The following is a 22,433-nucleotide window of genomic DNA, read 5'->3' as shown; positions in this document are numbered from 1 at the left end:
CTCTTTCTTTTCTTTTTTCTTAAAAGTAGGGAAACGGCTCGTCTTTAATGCAATAACTGCCTTTTCTCGATTTTCCAAAAAGGGGTTAAACCATTCGGGCACACTATTATTATTGGATTTATGGTTCCAAGACAAACCCTAAATCATTATAAATAAAGCTTACCTACATCTGAGCTTTATTTAACTACGTTTTTAGAATCTTACTTGAGTAATATTACGAGAATGGAAAACGAAAAAGTAGCCCCCGTTGATCCCGGCAGCCCACTCTTCTTGTCCGGCGACGGCTTTGAACCGGCCGGCGTTCTTTTTCCTCACGCCGTCTTCCACTTTCCTTCGAAGGAGAAGAAGGAGGCTTGCGACTTTATTGACAAGGTTTATATCTGTCTTCTTTGATTAACAGCTTTTTGTTTCATCTTATTCATTCATCTTTATGCTAGGTTGCCGACAAACACCGTTGCTTGTGTGAAGAGAGGCAGCGGCTGGGCCTCAAAAGGAAACGCTCGAGGCTCGCATCGCTCGGGTGGAGAGGAAGATACGGGCTTTGGAAAGTGATCCCTTTCAATGGGAATGGCGGAACTTCGATTCTGTTGCTGAGATCCCGAAGATGCTTCGGATGTATCTCCGTGCTAGGGGAGTTCCGGGTCCTGTGAATGCTCCGGTCCATACCGTTCCATCTGATAGCGAGGAAGAGGACGAGGAGGAGGCCAGCACCTGTCGGAAACGCGTTTGGGATCATCCCGAAGTGGATGCCAAGAACAAGGCGTCCACTTCGAAGACTAAACCGGCGATGAAGGAGCCTGTTCCTGAGCCTCTTCCATAAATGTTTTCTAACTTCTTCACTTATTTTGAACTCGTATTGGGCTTCGGCCCCTTTCTACTTATGGAAACATTTGCAATTTTCCTTACTTTTCAAATATTTTTGGAGATGCGTCCTTTAATGCAGGATCTGTTCGAGGGCATTAATTTCTCCGCGAATCACTCCATTCTTAGGATAGAATCCGCAGCTTGCTTGGGATATGACGTTCCTATAAGTTATAGTCTCAATTTCCTTTTACTCCTCACCATTCTTTTCATTTTAGTAGGTATGGAGTTCAATCTTCGCTGTTCAGAATCTATGCCCGACTTCTCCAGAATCGGAATGATAAACGAAGATGTTCCGAATGAGCCAAGCAGGCAGCCTCCTCCACTTCGCGGCTTCTTAAGATCTCAGATTCGAGCCCCATGTGCTTTGATCAGGGATCTCCGAATCAGAGACCAAGGGACAACGACGGCGTTCATAGAGGCACTCGCGCTTCAACACCGAAAGTTTATGTTGGAAAAGAGGAGACTCCGGAAGAGGATTAACCGGATGCAACGCAGGCTTACTACGGTGTCAAGAGATCTTCACATCCTTGAATCTCACCCCGGAGAGTGGATTGAGCTTGGAATATCTGACTTTGCTCGAATTCCGGACTGCATGATGCCAATCCTCGATCTTGCTGGTCAAGGAGTTGAAGTGTTCTGCTCATCGACAAGATTTTCATAGTCCAAAGTGTACGATGAGGGATATTTTGCCTTATTTGCTTGAATAAACGCTCTTTTTCCAATTTCTTGTATGTTCGCGTAGCCGAACTATATTTACTTCACTTGTTCGCACAGTCGAACCTTTTTCCTTTAATAAAGAAATAAAAAAAAAATTTATTAATAGTTGAACTCGTTTCCGAGCTGCCTACGTACCCATCTCGGGATCAAGCTACACCGTAGTTCATGTACATAAACAATGCATGTAGCTTTAAACATAAAACTTCTTTATGTTGATCACATTCCAAGGTCGCTTGACTGGATTGTCTTCTAAGTCTTTCAACCTATAAACACCGTTCCGAACCATTTCGGTAATAATGTAAGGTCCTTCCCAATTAATACCGAGTTTACCGGCACCTTCTTCTTTTTTGTTGTCAAAGACGCGCCTTAATATATAATCTCCCACGAAGAAAGGCCTACTTTTAACCTTAGAATTGTAATACCGGGCTGCTGCCTGCTGGTAATTCTGGATCCGAATTAGAGCTTGATCACGCCTTTCATTTATGGTATCTAGTGAATCATTAAGCATTGCTGAATTTTCTTCCTCATTTAACGCTGCTTCTGTTCGGCGAAGTCTGGGCACATTGAGTTCAGCTGGTACTACCGCCTCCATGCCATAAACCAAAGAGAATGGAGTTTCTCCTGTAGGTCGCCTAGAGGTTGTACGATAGGCCCACAGGACGGGTTGGAGTTCTTCATACCATCCTCCCTTTAGATGACTTAAGCGTTTCTTGAGATTGCTTAATATTGTCTTGTTCGCGGCTTCAGCTTGACCGTTTCCTTGCGGATATCGTGGAGTAGAATAACTAACTTTGATTCCCCAGTCCGCACAAAAGGCATCAAACTCGTGTGAAATGAATTGTGGTCCATTATCAGTGACTATTTCGTACGGAACTCCATGTCGACATATAATGTTTTTCCAAATAAAGGTCTTCACCGCCGAATCCTTGATACCAACATACGCCTCAGCTTCAATCCATTTTGAAAAGTAGTCCGTAAGGACTAAAAAGTACTGTACACCTCGAGTTGATTTGTGCAATGGTCCAATGATGTCCATTGACCACCTCATAAACGGGTATAGGGCGGAAATGGAGGAGAATAATTCCGACAGTTGATGGATCAATGGTGCATGGAGTTGGCAGCGCTTGCATCTTTGGGCGAACTTAACACAATCTGTGATCATAGTGGGCCAATAATACCCCATTCTTTTAACTTTAAAAGCCATAGCTCTTCCTGATGAATGACTCCCACATAATCCTTCATGCACTTCGCTCATGACGATTTCGACTTCGGGCCCAAAAATGCATAATAGGTAAGGGTCACTGACACCTCGTCTATATAACGCATCCTTTGACAGACAAAATTTCGCGCTAACGATTTTCATTTTCCTGGCCTGCCATTTATTCTTTGGGAGCTCACCTGTCATGATGTAGTGCTTTATTGGCTCCCTCTAGTCAGCCCCCCAGTCTTTAGCCGGAATTTGGTCAACTTTGTGAAATACTCGTGGCTCTGGCTCGGGATGCTCGTTTGGTTCAAGAACATCCTCCTCGATTAACGGCTCGGTTTCTAACATTGTTTCTGGAATCACCTCTTCAGCTAAGACAACGGGTTCCTTGTTAGATGTATTCGATCCCTTTGACTTCCTTCGTTTGTTGGGTGGCGGTTCGATATCTGGTTTGCCACGGTCGCGTGCCGCTGCTCGAGACCTTGTAACGACAAGGGTTTCTTTGCTGTCTTGAATGCTTTGCTCCAAAATGCATTCCACTGGAATAACTCTTTAACTCAGGATCTGATGTTGACGCCAATGCGGCAAGTGCATCCGTAGTTGTATTCTCTCCCCGAGGTATGCGGATTAATTCGAATTTCGAGAAATTTTTAGATAAATCCTTCACCACTTCGAGGTACGCTTCCATTCTTGAATCTTTGGCTTCATAGTCTCTATTAAATTGGTTAACTACTAATTGCGAATCGCAATAAGCCAATATTTCCTTAGCTCCAACTCCTTGTGCTAATCGAAGTCCGGCAATCAGGGCTTCGTATTCTGCCTCGTTGTTGGAGGCATTGAATAACAACCGGAATGATTGTTCTAGAATTTCTGATGTTGGAGATTCCAACTTGATTCCCACTCCGGATCCTTGCTTTGTTGAAGACCCGTCTACGTGTAATTTCCAAGTTTGGTTCTCCGGTTGCTCTATCGTTCCAGGTATTGGTAACTCGGTTAAGAAATCTGCTAAAACCTGAGCTTTCATACTGATCCGGCTTTTGAATTCTATATCGTACTCGCTTAACTCCACCGCCCATTTTGCCAAACGTCCGGACTGACTTGGACTATGAAGTATTGTTCGGAGTGGTTGGTTGGTTAATACTTCAACCGGATGGGATTGAAAATATGGGCGCAGCTTCCGAGCCGAAGTTACCACCGCGAGTGCAAGTTTTTCCATCATTGTGTATCTTGTTTCCGGATCCGTCATTGACTTGCTCACGTAGTAAATTAGTTTCTGCTCTCCACGGTCTTCCCGAACCAAGACTCCACTAACCGCGTGACTTGAAACCGACACGTACAAATAAAGTTTTTCATCCACTTCCGGTTTGGACAGTATAGGTGGAGTGGATAAGTATGCCTTAAGCTGCCCAAAAGCTTCTTCGCACTTCTCATCCCAAAGGAATCCTTTGTTCCCTTTTAGAATTTGGTAGAAAGGTAATGATCATTTATCTGTTGATCTCGAGATAAAACGATTCAGAGCTGCAATCCGCCCAGTCAACCGTTGTACTTCTTTGAAGTTTCTTGGAGATGGCATGTTTAGAAAGGCGTTAATTTGATTTGGATTGGCTTCAATCCCTCTTTCTGTCACGATATAGCCAAGAAATTCCCCGGATGGGACTCCAAATGTGCATTTCGCCGGGTTCAGCTTCATTTGATACTTATTGAGAATATCAAAACATTCCTCTAAATGCCTAATGTGATCCTCTTTTTTTAATGACTTAACCAACATATCATCTATGTAGACTTCCATTGTCTCCCCGAGATGATTATGGAACATTTTGTTAACCAACCGTTGATAAGTTGCTCCTGCATTTTTCAAACCAAAAGGCATTACCTTGTAACAATAGATACCTCTATCAGTGATAAACGACGTTTTTTCTTGGTCTTCGGGGTTCATCATTATTTGATTATAACCCGAGAAGGCATCCATGAATGTTAACAGCTCGTTCCCAGCGGTGGACTCTACAAGTCGATCTATATGTGGGAGCGGGAAACTATCTTTGGGACATGCTTTATTGAGGTCTGTGAAGTCGATGCAAACCCTATCCTTCCCATTCTTTTTCTTGACAATGACAGTGTTTGCTACCCATTCCGGATATTGCACTTCTCTTATGGACCCTATCTTCAAAAGTTTATCCACTTCGTCATTTACTATTTTCGCTCGCTCCACTCCAAGCTTTCTTCTTTTTTGTTTCACCGGTTTGAAGCTTGGATCCACGTTTAGTTCATGACAAATTATACTTGGATTTATGCCAGGCATGTCCGCTGCTGACCATGCAAACGATGTTTTGTTTTTCCTTAAGAGTTCGATCAAAGCTTCTTTTATTTGGCCAGTCAAAGTTGCCCCAATTCGAATTTTCCGGTCCGGCTTGTCTTCTTCCAACACCACTTCGATTACTACATCATCTTTCTTCTGCCCGCTAGGAAATTTTGTTCTTATTCCCTCTTTTGCGGGCTTCGTTAATTGCTATTGAATCTTCATACGGTGGCTAGCTAGATAACACGTCCGTGAAGCTTCTTGGTCTCCCTGAATTGTTTCTACTCCTCTTGACGTTGGAAATTTGATACATTGATGATATGTAGAGGGGACTGCTTTCATTTGATAAATCCAGGGAGTACCGAGGATGATGTTGTAAGCTGCGAGCTTATCGAAGACAACGAAGTCCACGATCTTCGATACTTTTTTGGCAAGGACCGGTAGCTTGATTGTCCCGAGAGACATGGCTGATTCACTTGTGAATGCAACTAATGGAGACGGAGGCCCCACTATATCCGCCCGACTAATTCCCATTCTTTCTAGAGTACTTAAAAAGATCAAATCGACCGAACTGCCTGTATCTATAAGGATCCTTGATACTTCGAAGTTGGCAACGTCAAGGGTAATGACTAGAGCATCATCATGAGGTCTTTCGAGGTACCGCGTTTCTTCTTCATTAAATGATATTGATGCACCTTGAAAATCGACTTCTTCGCTTAAGCTTGCTTTGAGTAGGATATCTCGTCGATGTTTCTTGATGGAACTTATCGAATCTCCGCAAAATTTGGAACCTCCTAGAATAACATTGATCTTACCCTTAGAATTCCTTGGTTCTTCCTCGTTGGTTAACCTTGGTCTTTTAGAATTTTGATCTTTGGAACTTTCCTTTGCTTCGTGGTATTCCTTCACAAAATCTTTTATATCGAATTTGGAAAGATCTCGACTAGCCCAAAGCTCTGCGAGGTGCCTTTTAAGAACGCTGCAATCCTTGGTTAAATGTCCGGTTACTTTATGAATGTCGCAATATAGACTTTCATCACGGACCCAAGTGTTTGATCTTCCTTTCCCTTGGAATTGCTTTCCGACGGTACTGTTGAAGGGTTGCGACCCAAATTTCCTTGGTCCTTTGCTCTCCCTAGGCTCAAACTTCTTGGAAGGGACGGTGATTGCCGGCTTTTCTTGTTTATTTCTTTTGGCAAAACTTTCTTTTTCGTCCTCTACCTCCATCCAGTTGTTCGCGCGAAAGAGTGCATCCTGAATTGTGTCTGGTTTATGAAGTATTAAGTCTTCTTTAAACCTTGAATCATATCGCAATCCTTTTCGTAGGGCAGATAAAGCTGATTGCTGCCAGATTCTTGGGAGCTTTGACAGCACTCCTTTGAATTTGGTGATGAAAACTCGAAGTGACTCATTAGATCCTTGCGATAAGTTCCAAAGATCGGCATCCGAAACGCTTTTATCCATAAGGATGGAGTATTGCTTTAAGAATACGGCTGATAGTTCGTCGAAATTGCTGATCGAACCCGGCTCTAATTGGGTGAACCACATTAGAGCTTGGCCACATAGATTCTCCGAAAAAAGCTTGCAGTAGCCTGCGTCCTCATCAGCTTCATCCAATTCGACTCTTCCAGCAGCGATCAGAAAAGCTGCGAGATAGCTTTTTGGATCCTCCAATCCGCTGTAAGGGTCCAACTTGAGTTTCCGGGAATCTTTGATCCTCAAATTTGCAATTCGCGAGATGAAAGGTGTTCGCCTAGCTTCTTCAATGACTCGATTGATGTCTGGCTCCGAACTTGTAGCTCGATGAAATTTTGATTTCATTTCTTTTAATTCCTGGCTAACCTTCCTCATGGTCTCGAACTGGTCGAGGTTCTCCTGCTTGTATTGAGCTGCAAGTTGTTCTTCATCTCCGAGCTGTGTCTCTTCTTCCAACGTCTGAACTACATTATTAGTAGCACCGGGAGTTGTTTGTCCGCTGGTTTCATTTCGTGCAGCGGAACTTGGCGAGTTGAATATCCCTCTTCGGATTCCCACAAGGTTTCCTGCACTTAAAGAGCGAACACGAGTTTGTATAGTATTGACGTTTTGACTAAGAGATACCTGGGATGTTTGCAACATATCGACGGCCTTTTCCACATCCGAAAACTTTTGTGATATGTCCGACATGGTTTGCTGCATAGCTTTGAGGGTTTCAGCCAATGATGTCTCAACGGTGTCTCCTCCGGACATTGTTGCTTATCTCGGAAGTGTAATAAAGAAAAATCTGACCACTCAAGAATCCTATCTCCCCACAGGCGGCGCCAAAATGTGGATGTCGGATTCACACACTCAAGTATTTTTATTAGTAGGAAAGATTATTCTTGAGGGACAAAAAATAAGAACGTAAAAGGCTTATGAATTGCTACAAAAATTGCTATCGTATTTCTTGCTCCAGAGAGAGATCCCTTTACATGGCCATTGGCCTCTATATTTATACATAGAGAAACGACATTAAAAATGAGTAATTAAGTACAATTATTCCTTCTTAAATGTGTCCGTTTTGATTCCTTGATTTTAATGCTCAACGTTTAAATTTGAGTTGACTCTGGTCTTTATGGGCCTCGCCTTTCGGCCCAAATGTCCTTGGACCGACTTAACCATGACCTCGTCTCCGGACTCGTGTCGAGATGCAGTCACTTCGGACCCTCTTTATGTTGACAACCACTCCGACCGTTTCTTTGGCTCACGGATCCGACGGGCTTTATCCTTTATGGGTCTTCATCTTGTCTACGTGGCAATCTTTAGTTGGTCCCGGACTTCTGGTGCGGGATCCGACACCAACATCTACGTGTCAGAGATGTGGTCAATTTCAATGCATCATTCCTTCGCTCTGCAAACCATCTTGTCATCATGGACCTTACTTCATCTAGTAGATGTACTATTGGAAAACTACTCGCATGTGACATCACATTATTCATTGATTCTGCAATGTTACTTGTAAGTAAGTTGTACCTATCACCCAAAAAATGTACACGTGTCCACATTCGCACATCAGCTCGTTCTAGGTAATTATGAAGAGCATGACTCATCGCCTCAATTTGATCAAATGTGCTTTGAAAATCGACTAATCTAAAAGCATTTGCCGCCTTCTTTACCAAACCAAATTCATCCCGATCTTTAAAGCGTACCAATATATTCTTGTACATATGGTATGTACATATTCCCCGACTCGACTTTGGATACACCTTTTTTATTGCTTTACCAATGGATTGGTGCCTATCAGAGATAATAGCAAGACTGTCGTCATCTGGTATCACGCAACTGAGCTGTTTGAAAAACCATTCCCATGATTCATCATTCTCTGTATCAACCACGGCGAAAGCTATTGGAAAAATTTGAAAATTGCCATATTGAGCCGTTGCTGTTAGAAGTGTCCCTTTGTATTTTCCCTGTAAAAAAGTGCCATCAACGACAACAACTTTCCTCATGTAAGGAAATCCAAGCATGCTTGCACCAAACGCTAGAAACAAATACTTAAATCTTTGCGTTGCATCAACTTCAAGTCGCGTTAAGGTTCCAGGATTTGTTCTACGTATCATGTATAAGTATGTGGGTAGTTGCTCGTATCCACTCTCTGGACTCCCCATCACCAATTGACGGGCATGTCATAGTGTCTGATATGCCTTCCAATACTCCATCTATAAGAAAATAAAAAATAATTGTTTGTGTGCGCGAATAGTAGAAATTATCTACAAAACTGAGTCAAAAAATGTACCTTTATCTTAAACCTTTTATTCATCGCTTTGGCAACGTGCATTGGCAATACCGTGGGTCTAACTCCACCAACAAAATCCTTATACAACACACCAAGTATATCATGCGTTGCTTGTCGAGCACCTGTAGAACGGTCTGTAACTGAACATGTATGTTCCGAAACATACTTACGAACATGAAGCTTTGGATAGTCGTTTGTTGGTCTAGCTCGTACCTTCCACGTACAACCTTGAACCCAGCACTTGACAACCAATATAAATGGTGTCGATTTATAAACAAAAAAATCAAATTTTTGAACCACGGTAAGTTTCTTCAATCGTGTCTCTAACCAACGTGGGTTGGGCTAGTGGTACTTGAGGGGGTAATCCCAATATAGTGCCCGCAGTTCGATTCCCGTTAGCCACCGAGGTTTTCACCTGGCCCCCTCGGGCTCGAACGGCCCGGAAGGGAACCGGCCTCAAGCTTTGGTGCTAGTCGGGCTTCGGCCTGGATACCTGGATTATCAAAAAAAAAAAAAAAATCGTGTCTCCAAATGCTCTTTCGTTTCATAACATTGTCCAACAGCCAATTCCACAACAGACATTTCTAAGATCCATTTGCCACATACTAGGATCACCTGATTCATATCCAATCTACTCCCTCTGGTTTGAAACATTGTAGATAGAACTCCAAATCGTAGAATAAAACGTCGATTGAAAGAAAAGGTAAAGAGAATTAACTGAAAATGAAAAAATTTAACTAATCCACTTGAATAGGAGAAACCCTAAAAGAGATGAACGTTATTCTGTAGAAAAGGATTGTGGCGTCGTGAGTGAGAATGGAGGAGAAAGGAAACCGTAACTGATGCCACAAAACCCTAGAAAAATATGGTAAGTTATGATCGTATTTAATATCGTTTTAAATCAGATTTGGCAGTTAATTTTAAAAAATCTGTCACGTTACAAGTATGTCTGCGGTGTCGCCATATTTCAGATTTTTAAAAATCTGCCACACATGATATTTCCAACATAAATTCCGACTTCAAATAAATATTAAAAATCTGTCATAATATAATAAAAGTCTGTCATAACAAATATAAATCTGCTGTCACTAAATAGGTCATTCCAATAATTTTATTTCAATGTAAAAAATCGGGTATGAAACACCAGATTTTTAAAAAATCTGGTATAACATAAAAAAAATCTGTCATAACGTTATTGGGACTATATGTCATTCTAGCAATTTTAATTTTTTAAAAACAAATCTACTATCACACTGCAGATTTTATGTTTACATTTAAAAATCTGTCATAACATAAAAACAATCTGTCACCACTAAAAAGTCAAACTAGCAATTATTTTTTCTTTATTAGTCTGCTGACACTAGAAACAAAAATCTCCTATACACTAAAATAAAACTGGCAAAATTACGGAAGTCTGTGGCGTCAAGAGCAAATAAGTCTGTCGAAGGAAAAAAATCTTCTATAATTTTAAAATCTGTCGTAACCATATTCAAATAAATCTGTCGGAGAAAAAAAACTGCCGTAAAAAATCTGTCATGGACCATTAAATCTGTCGTCGAAAATTAATCTGTCACAACGAGGCCGACAGACTTTTCACGGCAGATTTGTTTTTTTGGCAAAAATAGAAAACACTTTTCGAAATAATAAGATGGTATTATTGACTTTTTTTTTTTTCCTATCAAAGAGACAAAGGGTATTTCGGTCAGAAAAATAAGTTGATTAACCCATACCTTTTATGAGTTAATCTAGTAATTAGACCTTAGTTTTGGGTCAAACTAGTTTTTTCCCAACTAAAAAATGATTAAAAAAAACTTATACACCCGAATCGATTCTCGAAGCATGGATTTTTTAAAATCGTTCAACAGATGTTAGCGGGTATAATTCGTCGTCCTGACGAATCCAAACCAAAACAAAAATTAGAACCAATTAACGACGAGCTGATCTAGTAGTTAAACCTTTGAATTACAAAAAGACATAGGGAATTTGGAGGTCACCGATTCGATCTCGGTCATGAGGAGTCTGTTCTCTAAAAATGGTTAAATTATATGTTATAGATCCTATCCTGAAAAATCTACGGGTCGACAGACCCTACGTTTATGATCCTACGTTTAGGTATAACTTATGAATCTTATGACTATAAGGTCTTCAATTAAGGAAACCCCACGATCCTTATGATTATTATTTTATTTTGTCACGATCAGCTTTTTCTCTTTTTTTTTTTTTGTTTACTCACGATCACCGTTAATTTAGTAATAGTAATTCGTGATGGTGTTCGGAAACAAATAAGATTGTGTTGTAAACTGTGTTGTTCTATTGATTAATGAATGAGATTTCGATACATATATATACATGATGAGGGGAGACAAATCCCCATTGGGCTAGTAAACCCTAAAGCCCAAAAGCCCACTAAGTACAATATAGGCCGTCATAAGGAGAATCTTCAAGAACATGGGCATGGGCCTTCTAGGACATGGACATGGGCCTTCTAGAATATGCATAAGGTCCACGGTTATGGAGTCCATCCAACATGTGGTTTATAACACTCCCCCTTGGATGACATAACCGTGTAGATGCCAAAAGATCTCAGTAATACGCTTGGGGATGCTGCCTCATTAAAACCTTACCAGGAAAACCCATTGGGACAAAACCATGGTTAAGGAAAAAGAGTACAGCACGTATTACTCCCCCTGTTTTGGTCATCCCTGCAAGTCCTTAAGTCTCCGCATTCCAATTTGATGCGTGAGCTTCCTCAATGTCGATGTTGGTAATGCCTTGGTAAAGAGATCGGCTGAGTTGTCGCTGGATCGAACTTGTACCACTCGAACTTCTCCATCCCTTTGCAAGTCATGCGTGAAGAAGAACTTTGTTAGAATGTGCTTCGTCCGATCTCCCTTGATGTAGCCGTCCTTGAGCTGAGCGATACAGGCTGTGTTGTCTCCTCATATGATGGTCTTTGATGTTGTAGTAGCTGCGCCTTGAAGAAGGCTGCCTACGTACCCTTGGAAGGGATCAAGCCACACGTAGTTCCTATCTATTGACCATGCCATAATCTGATTTTACCTGCATCAGCAAAACAAACTAAACCAAAGCAAACTAGACCTTCTTTGGTTAGATCAGTATAGAATAAAACCCAAATAAACAAACATAGGAAGAATAGAATTTAAAATTTAACCAAACCTTCCTTCAAACCTTTCTAGTGCCTTTGGGTTGATCATGAACTAAATTTAGGTAAAGGAGGTTCACGGCAAAACATATGTCTGGTCTAGTGTGGCTAGCCAAGTACATTAACGCTCCTATGGCACTAAGGTATGGCACTTCAGGATCGAGAACTTCTTCCTCATCCTTTTTTTTGGACCGAATGGATCACTATCCAATCCGAGGCTTCTCACCACCATTGGGCTGCTCAATGGGTGGGCCTGGTCCATATTGAATCTCTTGAGTACTTTTTCAGTATATGCCTTTTGATGCACAAGGATTCCATTATTCACGTACTCAAGTTGCAATCCCAAACAGAATTTTGTCTTGCCTAGGTCTTTCATCTCGAATTCTTTCTTTAGATATTTGACTGTTTGGGCGATTTCCCCAGAGGTTCCAAGGATGTTCAAATCATCCACATATACTACTATTATCACAAACCCTTCGTTTGCAAATTTCTTTATGAAGATACATGGACTGATGGGATCATTCTTATAACCTTCTCTGACTAGGTACTCGCTTAATCTATTGTACCACATGCGTCCACTTTGTTTCAGTCCATAAAGCGATTTGTTCAGCCTTATGCAGTATTGGTCTCGAGACCCTTTCTTATCTTTATCTTTGAGCTCAATACCCTCTGGTAATCTCATATATATCATCTAGTGGACTTATATAAATATGCAGGCATTACATCCATTAGCCGCAAATCAAGTCTTTTTCTTTATATAGCCAGACTTAGCAAAATTTAAATGTCTTAGCATCCACCACAGGGGAGTATGTTTCTTCATAATCTATCCCCGGTCTTTGTGAGAATCCTTGTGCTATAAGCTGTGCCTTATATCTCACGATTTCATTATTCTCATTTATCTTCTTCACAAAGACCCATTTGTGTCCTACTGGTTTTTACATCGAATGGTGTCCTTAAGGTCGGACCAAACTCATTACCTTTCTTAATGATTCTTAGCTCCACGTTTTATGGTCTTGTACCATTTAATCAATCAAGTCTTTGAGTGCACTCTAGTATAGACGTGGGCTCCTGATCCTCATTTATATTCATAAATTCAAGTGCTACCTTGCATGCAAAATCATCTTATGTCGACATTTCTTATATGTTCCAGACATGATATAATCGATTTGAGATTTATTATGGTCAGGACCTTTAATACTTTGCAGCTTGGCGTCCCAAGCTACATTATATGGTACCTGTATCTTAGAGCCGGCCGGCCTTATCTCCATGTCTGGGATGGTTTCCTTAGTAACCTCGGATTCCTATTGCACCTTTCTTTGATTTTCGAGGATTTTTATCTTTGGAACCTATTGGTCTACCACGTTTCTTTCGTGTGTTAGACTCGGTAGCAATTTCATTGATTCCCTTTTGGATATCAATACGTACTGGTGCATTACAAGCTGGTATGTACGTTTTTGTAACTTTCTTTGGATCAGCAAAGGAATCTGGCAATTGATTAGCTAGCTTTTCAAATGTATAATCTTATGGACCTCTGATTCTCATGCCAGAGTCCGAGGATCTTGCCAGTTTAAGGATGTTTGATTCCATTATATTTCTTTTATTGCTTTACCCAGCTTGTTCGTCTCTCCACCTATAGTAGGAAATTCGGATTCATTCAAATGACAATCCGCGTATCTAGCCTTAAATAGATCACCCGTAGTTGGCTCTAGATACTTAATAATGGTGGGAGAATCAAATCCAACATATATTCCCATCCTCCTTTGAGGTCCCATCTTTGTTCTATGTGGTGGAGCAATCGGTACATATACGGCACACCCGAAAGTCTTTAGATGGGATATGTCTGGCTCATGACCCATGAGTAATTGGGATGGCGAATATTTATGTTCACTAGATGGCCTTATGCGTATAAGCTCTGATGCATGTAAAACAGTGTGTCCCCAAGCGGCTACTGGAAGCTTCGACCTCATGAGTAATGGTCGAACGATCAATTGAATTCGTTTAATGAAGGATTCCGCTAATCCATTCTGTGTATGTACATGTGCTACGGGATGTTCCACACTTACCCCCATGGACATACAGTAGTCATTAAACGCTTGGGACGTGAATTCACCGGCATTGTCTAGACGTATAGTCTTAAGCGGAAAATCTGGAAAGTGGGCTCGCAGTCTTATTATCTGGGCCAATAACCTAGCAAACACTTGGTTTCTAGTAGATAGGAGACAAACATGCGACCATCTTGTCGATGCATCAATGAGGACCATACATATATCTCCTTGTATCCTTTCCAGAAAACTTAAGGTTTCTTTATTTACCTTAGCCGGTGATGGCCTTATAATGAGTTTCCCTTGTGAACATGCTTCACACGTGAGATTCTTAGGGATAACTCTTTTCTCTCTTAGGGTGTGCCCCTTTGAATTAGTTATTAGTTTACGCATCATACTATGACCCGGATGGCCAAGCCGGTCATGCCATAAAGTGAATTTCTCGATGAACTCTTTGTTCATTGCCATATTAGCTTCGATCATATCGATTTTAGCATAGTAGAGACCAGTGGATAATGCGGGTATAGTCTCTTAGGACTTTCTTATGTCCTTGGGTGATCTCAATTATATTTAGGAATTCTTTGTTCCCTTCACCCTTTGTTTCAATATGGAAACCATTCAATCTTATATTTTTGAAACTTGACAAGCTCCTCTTCGATCTGGGTGAATATAGGGCATCGCTTATTTCAAGATGCGTGCCCTTTGATAAAAGTATATGGGCTTGACCATGGCCCTCAATAAGACTAGCTATACCCGCTATGGTGCTAATATTGGCATTTTTCATTATGAGATTTAGGAAAATATCTCTTATCTTTTGTGTGGCTCCACTATCCACCACAATTATGTTCTTGTCCTCGGCCATTTCTTATATGGACAAGAATCATGTTCTAAACATAAAATAATATAAAATAAATTCAAGCAAATAACAATCAATGAACACATAAAATGCAAAGAAAAACATAGAGGTTTTGATGTCGAAGTAAGATTTATCAACTTGATTCTTTTATGCAATCAGAAGTTTCATACTCTATTAGATCATCTTGATCATGTTCACCATCTTTATATACCAAATGGGCTTTAGGATTCTTCCCTTTTACACTCTCTTGATAGAGGTCACAACGATGTTTGGAAGTCCTACATATCTTAGCCCAATGGTTTCCCATTCCATATCTATGGTATACTCATTTGGTCGAGTGTTGTGGTTTGGAAATACCACATCGTCCTCGCCCTCGACCACGGCCGGAATTGGGTCTACATCCACGGTTATAGTGGTTCCCATGGCCGGATGAGTTATAGTGGCCACAACCACGTCCTTTCCATCCACCACGGTCACGGCCGTGTGGTCTATCACTTTAGACGTGGTTAGATTCTTTGGATTCTTTCTTATCCTCTGCGGCTTTATTGGCATTAGGTAATGGGGTTAATCTATGAGGTCGTAACTCACTGTTTTTATCTGTAAGTCATTATTTTTTTTATTTTTTTCATCTAGCAATAGACTCATCCACGGACTTATAGTCCTGGATTATGAGACTCTCAATAAGATGGTGGCTAATATTGCCTTGTATCTATCTTTCTCTCTTGGCATTCTTACCTTATTAGATACATTCACCAAGTCCTTTTGACTTTAGGATAATCTTAGTATCCATTGCCCATTTTAAAATAATTATCTCCTAAGAGATTTAGGGCAGTAAAGTACAAGTTGTAATTCAACATCTACAAGGAAAAGTTTTGAGTCAAAATCATGTAATCGTTAGTGTCATGCGGTATTTGAGACCGAACCATGAATCGATTTACTTAGGGATTTGACTTTCCTCTTTTGCTTATGATTAGATTTCCTCTTTTGATTAGGATTAACTTTTCCTTTTCCTTTTAGGATTTACTTTCCTCTTTACTTTAGGATTAATTTTCCTATTTCACTTATGATTTTAGATTTTAAGATTTCCTATTTTAATTAGGATTTGGAAATTTTCTATTTCTTAAAGTTTTTCTATCTTGAATAGGATTTATGAATTTCCTAATTTAATTAGGATTTAGAGTACAATAGGATTTAGGATTTTATTTAGGTTTTCATGCTTTCTATTAGGATTTTAAAGTTTCCTATTTTATTGAGGATTTTAAGATTCCCTATTTAGGATTTAGGGTTGTTAAGATTTCCTATTATCTAGGGTTTCCTATTTTATTTAGGATTTTAAGGTTTCCTAGATTTTAGGGTTTCCTATTTTATTTAGGATTTTAGGTTTTAGGGTTTTGAGATTTCTTTTAGAATTATCTTTTCTAAGTTTTCTAGGGTTCATGCAATTTTAGTTTTAGGGTGTTAAGCATGTAATCAATCAAAGGAGCAAACAATCTAACAACCTAAACAATCTCAATCAAGCCGATTTAAACTTATGGAATTTTTTGGATTAGATTCGTTTTAGGTTTTAGGTTTTTAGACCTTTAAAGTTTCGGTTATTAGCTTATGTATTTTCGTTTTGCGATTTTAGGTTTAGACAATTAAAACTTCTCTAGCAACTTAGGCGAGTTTAGCTTAAGCGATAATCAACTTTTTCTAGCAACCTAAACGAGTCAAACAATCGAGCAAACAAGCAATCGGATCAAGCAAGCAATCAAATCATACAAGCAAAGCAATCACTTAATCAATCATCATTCGTTTTAGGGTTTCTCTTTGCTTAACTTTCAAGTTCAATTGTTGGTTCTTTAGCTTTAGGGTTTTGATGTTACCTTTCACCTTATGGGGTTGTATGGAATAGAACCGGGAGCTAAAGACCTCGGTAACTCACGCTGCTGCAACGAACCGCAAACAGTACCACGATGAACAGTACCACGATGAACAGTGCCGCGATGAACAGTACCCGCGATGAACAGTGCGGCGATGAACAGTACGGCGATGAACAGTACGGCGATGAACAGTACCGAGATGAACAGTGTCGGCGATGAACAGTGCCGTGATTTTTAGGGTTAGGGTTTTAGGGTTTTCGTTAAGAGCAAGTCGTGCTGATAACGTGTTGTAAACTGTGTTGTTCTATTGATTAATGAATGAGATTTCGATACATATATATACATGATGAGGGGAGACAAATCCCCATTGGGCTAGTAAACCCTAAAGCCCAAAAGCCCACTAAGTACAATATAGGCCGTCATAAGGAGAATCTTCAAGAACATGGGCATGGGCCTTCTAGGACATGGACATGGGCCTTCTAGGACATGGACATGGGCCTTCTAGAATATGCATAAGGTCCACGGTTATGGAGTCCATCCAACATGTGGTTTATAACAGATTGTTTATAGATTATAATGTCTTCGTTGATTGGTACATAAGAACTCATGGACTATAATTGATTTAGACAAAACAAATAAAACTAATCCAGATAGATACTTCATTAAATACATACATATGTATGAAAATAACCACACTAAAGAACAAAAAGAGAGATATATGTAAATAAGAAATTGAACAAACGGTTATCAAAATATTATTTAACATAAAAGCTTAATGAAAAAAACAAATTCAATTATTGAAGTTTATCGATATTATTTAAAATTAATATTCAATATAAATTTAAAGTAATGATATGGTATAAATTTTTCAAAAATAACCAAACTTATCTTTTCCATTAAATACTTCCATGTTCGATTAATTTCTTAAAAGTTGATCAACCCTTCATGCTTTTGTCTTATGCAGCTGTTGTTAATATTAATTATGTCTAGTAAATCATGATATTGCTTCAATAATTTAGTTTGGTCTAAATTTATTTCTCCAATTTGAAAACTTTCGTGACTCCTCTTTCATGTCAATTCCATCTAGTTAACAAGAGACACCTACTTGAAACAGATTGTTTTGAATTAGTTTCGATGGTATAATCTTCTGAAGAATGGCCCGCATTCTCCAATCTGCTAGATGATTTGGATTTGTTCCGTGTCTCCTTCTCGCTTATTTTTTTCTCTTATTTCTCATTTATGTAATGTTAAGGCGGACTGCTTAGCCCGTTCTTCTAAACTTTTATTTTCTGATGTTACTTTTGTAAACTCTTTTCCTCTTAATTGGACAACCAATCATTGAGTTATTTGTTAATGAATGTGTGGTTGACTAAAACAAAAATAACAGACACCTACGTTTGTATACAACTAAAACAAAAATTTGCTATGAGACTCACTCAATAAAAGAGAATAACACCAAAGACACAAAACAAAAGAGTTAAAAGCCAACTTGTATACAATTGTTGGGAACAAGAAATGAAGTGCAATAGATTGGATACAAAATCAAAGATCATATACTCTCTCCGTTTTGAAATACTTGTCGTTTTAGATTGTTTTACGTAGATTAAGAAGTCTTGTAAATTGACTATTTTAAACTCACAAATAAATATAATAAAATATTATACTCCCTCCGTTTTATAATAGACCATCTCCATCGGTGAGATGGAGGAGGGTGTCTGACAATAATTTATTAATAAAAAAGTAATAAATGAAGAGAGAGACACACAATGTCTCTATTGAAAAACTATGAGAAACGTTTCTACACACGTGTCATAAATGTATTGGTTTAATTATTAAAAAGAAAATATAAAAAAATAATTTAATTAAATATTTTTTTTTTTGAGAAACTTCCATGGTGTATACGAATGGAGATGCTCTTAAGTGTCGTTTTAACCTTTGAATTTTGTTTTAAAATAAGTGTCGCTTTGTGTTTTCAATGCAGATATTTGATAAAATTTACAATTTTGTCCCTACTAATTTAATGTATTGACCAATGAAAAAATAATAAAATATATAGATAATGGATAAAACAGAAAATTTAATTATTTTCTTAATATGTGTGCAAAAACTTTAAACGACACTTATTATGAAACAGATAGAGTATATATTGTGTAAGTTTAATTGAAGTTATATTTGGAATTCTTTGACAAAACATATATTGAAAAACAACGAGAATGACAAGTATTTTAAAACAAAAAAATAAACCTAAAACGACGACTATTTTAAAACAGAGGCAGTAATAAAGTTCACAGCTAGTATAGAGTAATACATCGATATCCCCCACCCACCAAAATCTATATATATAATTAGAGAGTTTTCTCTCCATTTAGAGTGTCCACATCAGCATCCATGTCATTATATTTTTTTTTGTAGGTTCCTTATATCTTGTTATTAAAACAAAAAAAACTTTAAACTTATAATCAATTCACACATTTTATATTCATACATTTCACTAAAAAAAACAATAACAAAAAAGTTAAATTAAATATTAAAAACGAAAAAATAAATATACAACAAAACATATGAAAATTTTGAATAGAGATTGGATAAAATTAAAATTAGATTATTATAACTTAACTTATAATGAGTAAATAGTTTTTAATGACTAGAGATAGGAGAAAAAAAAACACTTTTCATATATTTAAATGGTACAACAATCATTTTTAAGAATTACAATTATTTAATAGAATGAAAAATATAAGAGTTAAATGAAAATACCAAATTTAAAGGTTTTTACTTAAAATACAAAAAGTAATTCATTTCTGAAAAATATACATTTAAAATTTGAGAATATATTTGTTAATGTTAAAGAATCATGATACCGATTAAAAATAAGAATAATAAAAATTCACTATTAAAAATAAAGTAATCTAATCGAATAATAAAACTGTGTAATAATAATATTTGAGAATGCTATTTGGAAATTAGAAGTAAGAATGATTTTATTTTTAAAAGATAAACGTATTTTTAAATTAGAATAATTTTTAAGAGTTTGTAAGTTACACATTTTAAGAAAATCAATATTAAGAATACTATCTAGAATTATAATATATATCAAATTATATACGTGAAAAGAAAATTTTGTATTTTGCAAATGGTCAAGGTAAAATGCAAAATTTGACGTTAAAATACGATGTTTATGAATATGAATGAGTCCATATATGAGATTTGTTGTCTTTAAAACAATTTTACATGTACCAAAACATGGTCAAAAAACCTTTATGGCAAACATTCTCCCTTGATGTTCATTTTAATAAAAAGATAATGCAACTTATAAAAAAAAAAAGTATTGAAAGATAGGAAAGAGAAAATAGATATGACATATCTTGATAACTAATTCATAGTCGGGTATGTTATATGTGAACTAATATAATGTGAAAAAAGAATAAATGTCGGTAGACGACGAGTGAATCGTAGAATAGAGCGAGAAAAATCATAGTGAAAAGTGTGAGAAAATTTTTTACTACTTTGGAAATGTAATGCACATGGATAAAGTAAAATCTTTCAAAATTCAAATGATTATATTTTTAAAATTTAAATGATTATATTTATACTCAAAAATTTGCATTGATAAAAATTTTAAATTAACATAAACTAGTATAATAAAGTTATCGAGGTCTGTTTATTTTGAAGGTATCGTTAGGGCGGATTTAGACCTAATTGTTGACATGTGTAGCTTAGAAAATATATATGCATTCTATGGACTTGAATCCGGATGGTGTTAAAAACATTAATATAAATCTTGTATTACATCTCGAAGAAAATGATTAAACGTATCCAAATCTTTATTATGGATCGGAAACAACATATTTGGGGGAGGACTTAAACCAAGACACTAGGATTCAAGGAGGCAAAGGCGAGTAGTTCTGGGTTCTGCTCGAAAGACGACATGTTCTCCTGAGACAGTGTAACAAACGCTTCAATTCCTTGTCCGTCCTTGGAATCGATCAACATGGCTAAGTTTCCCAACGCGGGAGAAACATTTCCGGCAACCCAAACCGGAGATCCCCATCCAAAATGAGCCTTGTAAAGTGGTAGCTTGCACCAGCTACTTACGGTGTAGGGCTCATGAGTCTCATAGCTCATCTTGGAATAATTAGCAAACATCAAGTTTGCTAGTTTAGAACCAATCATCGAAGATGACGACCCATCCTCGTCTTTGATCAAACATCGTAAGTCCTCACCCTTTTTTCGTAACTCTCCAACGGCCTCTTCGATTTTAACTTCCCCCTCTGGACCAATACTCAAGACTACAGAAGTAAACATGACATTGCCGAACAGGCTTTCTGGCAGAAGGGAAGGTATCTTGGGGCGCAAGTTAGCGGGCTGGAGCAGCACTTTTTGATCACTTGTCGTTAAAGACAAAGATGCAGCAGCGACCAAGTCTTTCCAGAGAAGCGCAGTGACGCTCTCCACCCACGTAGGTCTGGCTACGACGTCTGTACTAGCAGCTTTGGTCCTGAGCTGTTCCAACTTAGAAGCATCGAAAACGAATCGCTTCGTGATGCTGCTCCTCTTATTGGCTTGTTCATCCACCGGAAACTTAAATGCATCGTTGGCTGGTGGGTAGAAATCTGCTGCAGCAAACTCGGGACCCGCCACTTCATCTCCGGCCTCTCCTCGAGCCATAGCAGCCCATGTCTGAATGAAAGTAGAGATAGAGGTTGCGTCGGCAATCTTGTGAGAGATGCAGATTCCTATGACCATGCCTCCACATTGGAAGTAAGTTGCCTTCACGAGTAGCAAAGGCCATGTCGCAGCAGCCACGTATGGGTTGTCCACAACGTCTAGAGGAAGCAACTGTTGGAGGGCCTCGAAATCAGGGCACCTGAGAAATCCAGAGAGAGGACAATTATCGACACGAGCATCGACAAAGATAGCTCCTTCATCGTTACAATCTATGGTTACTCCGTTGATTCTACCGGAAAGAGGGTAGAACTTGGTCAAGGTTTCGGACAGAGAAGCCTTGAGTTTGTGGGAAATGTGTTCTCGAGAGATGAGATCATTTTTGGTGTAGAAGAGAGAGGCTACTGTGTAAACCGGAGGAAGGATGTGATCATAAATTGAGAGTTGGAGAGTTCAGAGATCATTCGGAGTTGGGGAAGATGGTTTTATGATTTCTTTACTGATGGTTTCAACCTTCATCGTCTCCATTGATTATTTTCTTTTCTTTCGATTGGTGTTCTTTTGGTTCTCTCCTTTGTTTAGGCCTACACAAGTATTCCTTTTATAGAAGTGTCCTACTATATTTTTAATAACGGTGTAAGACCATGTACATGGGTGATATTTTTAGAGTATCACAAGCCCAGAAATTATTTTTATATTGACAAAACAATTAGAATGGACATGATTAGTATCAACCCAGTGATACTTTTGATACCAGTATCATCTGACGTGACATCTCCTGATTGTTCGCGTTTGCCAAAAGTAAGAGAAAAAAATAAAAAAACATTAAACAAACATTATAAATAATACTAAAAAATTCTTAATGATACTTTATGAGTATTACCAATGATCATGCTCTTGGGTTATTATAAGAAATAATAGTAAAATATCGTGATAAAGTCTAGAAGTCAACTCTCTACGTTTTTGCTTTATTTATATAGCATAGTTTAAATATAAGGTTAGTTTTGCAT

At 38.3% G+C, this 22,433-nt stretch overlaps 1 pseudogene; it reads right to left on the bottom strand.

The window, feature by feature from the left end:
- Positions 1 to 20,569: 20,569 nt before the first annotated feature.
- Positions 20,570 to 22,057, bottom strand: LOC9306355 (annotated as a pseudogene).
- Positions 22,058 to 22,433: the final 376 nt, after the last annotated feature.

This window comes from Arabidopsis lyrata, assembly GCF_000004255.2.
Source record: "Arabidopsis lyrata subsp. lyrata unplaced genomic scaffold ARALYscaffold_7, whole genome shotgun sequence".
Taxonomy (NCBI): Eukaryota; Viridiplantae; Streptophyta; class Magnoliopsida; order Brassicales; family Brassicaceae; genus Arabidopsis; species Arabidopsis lyrata.
The sequence above is the reverse complement of the archived record's forward strand: the minus strand, read 5'-3'. Positions and strand labels throughout refer to the sequence as shown.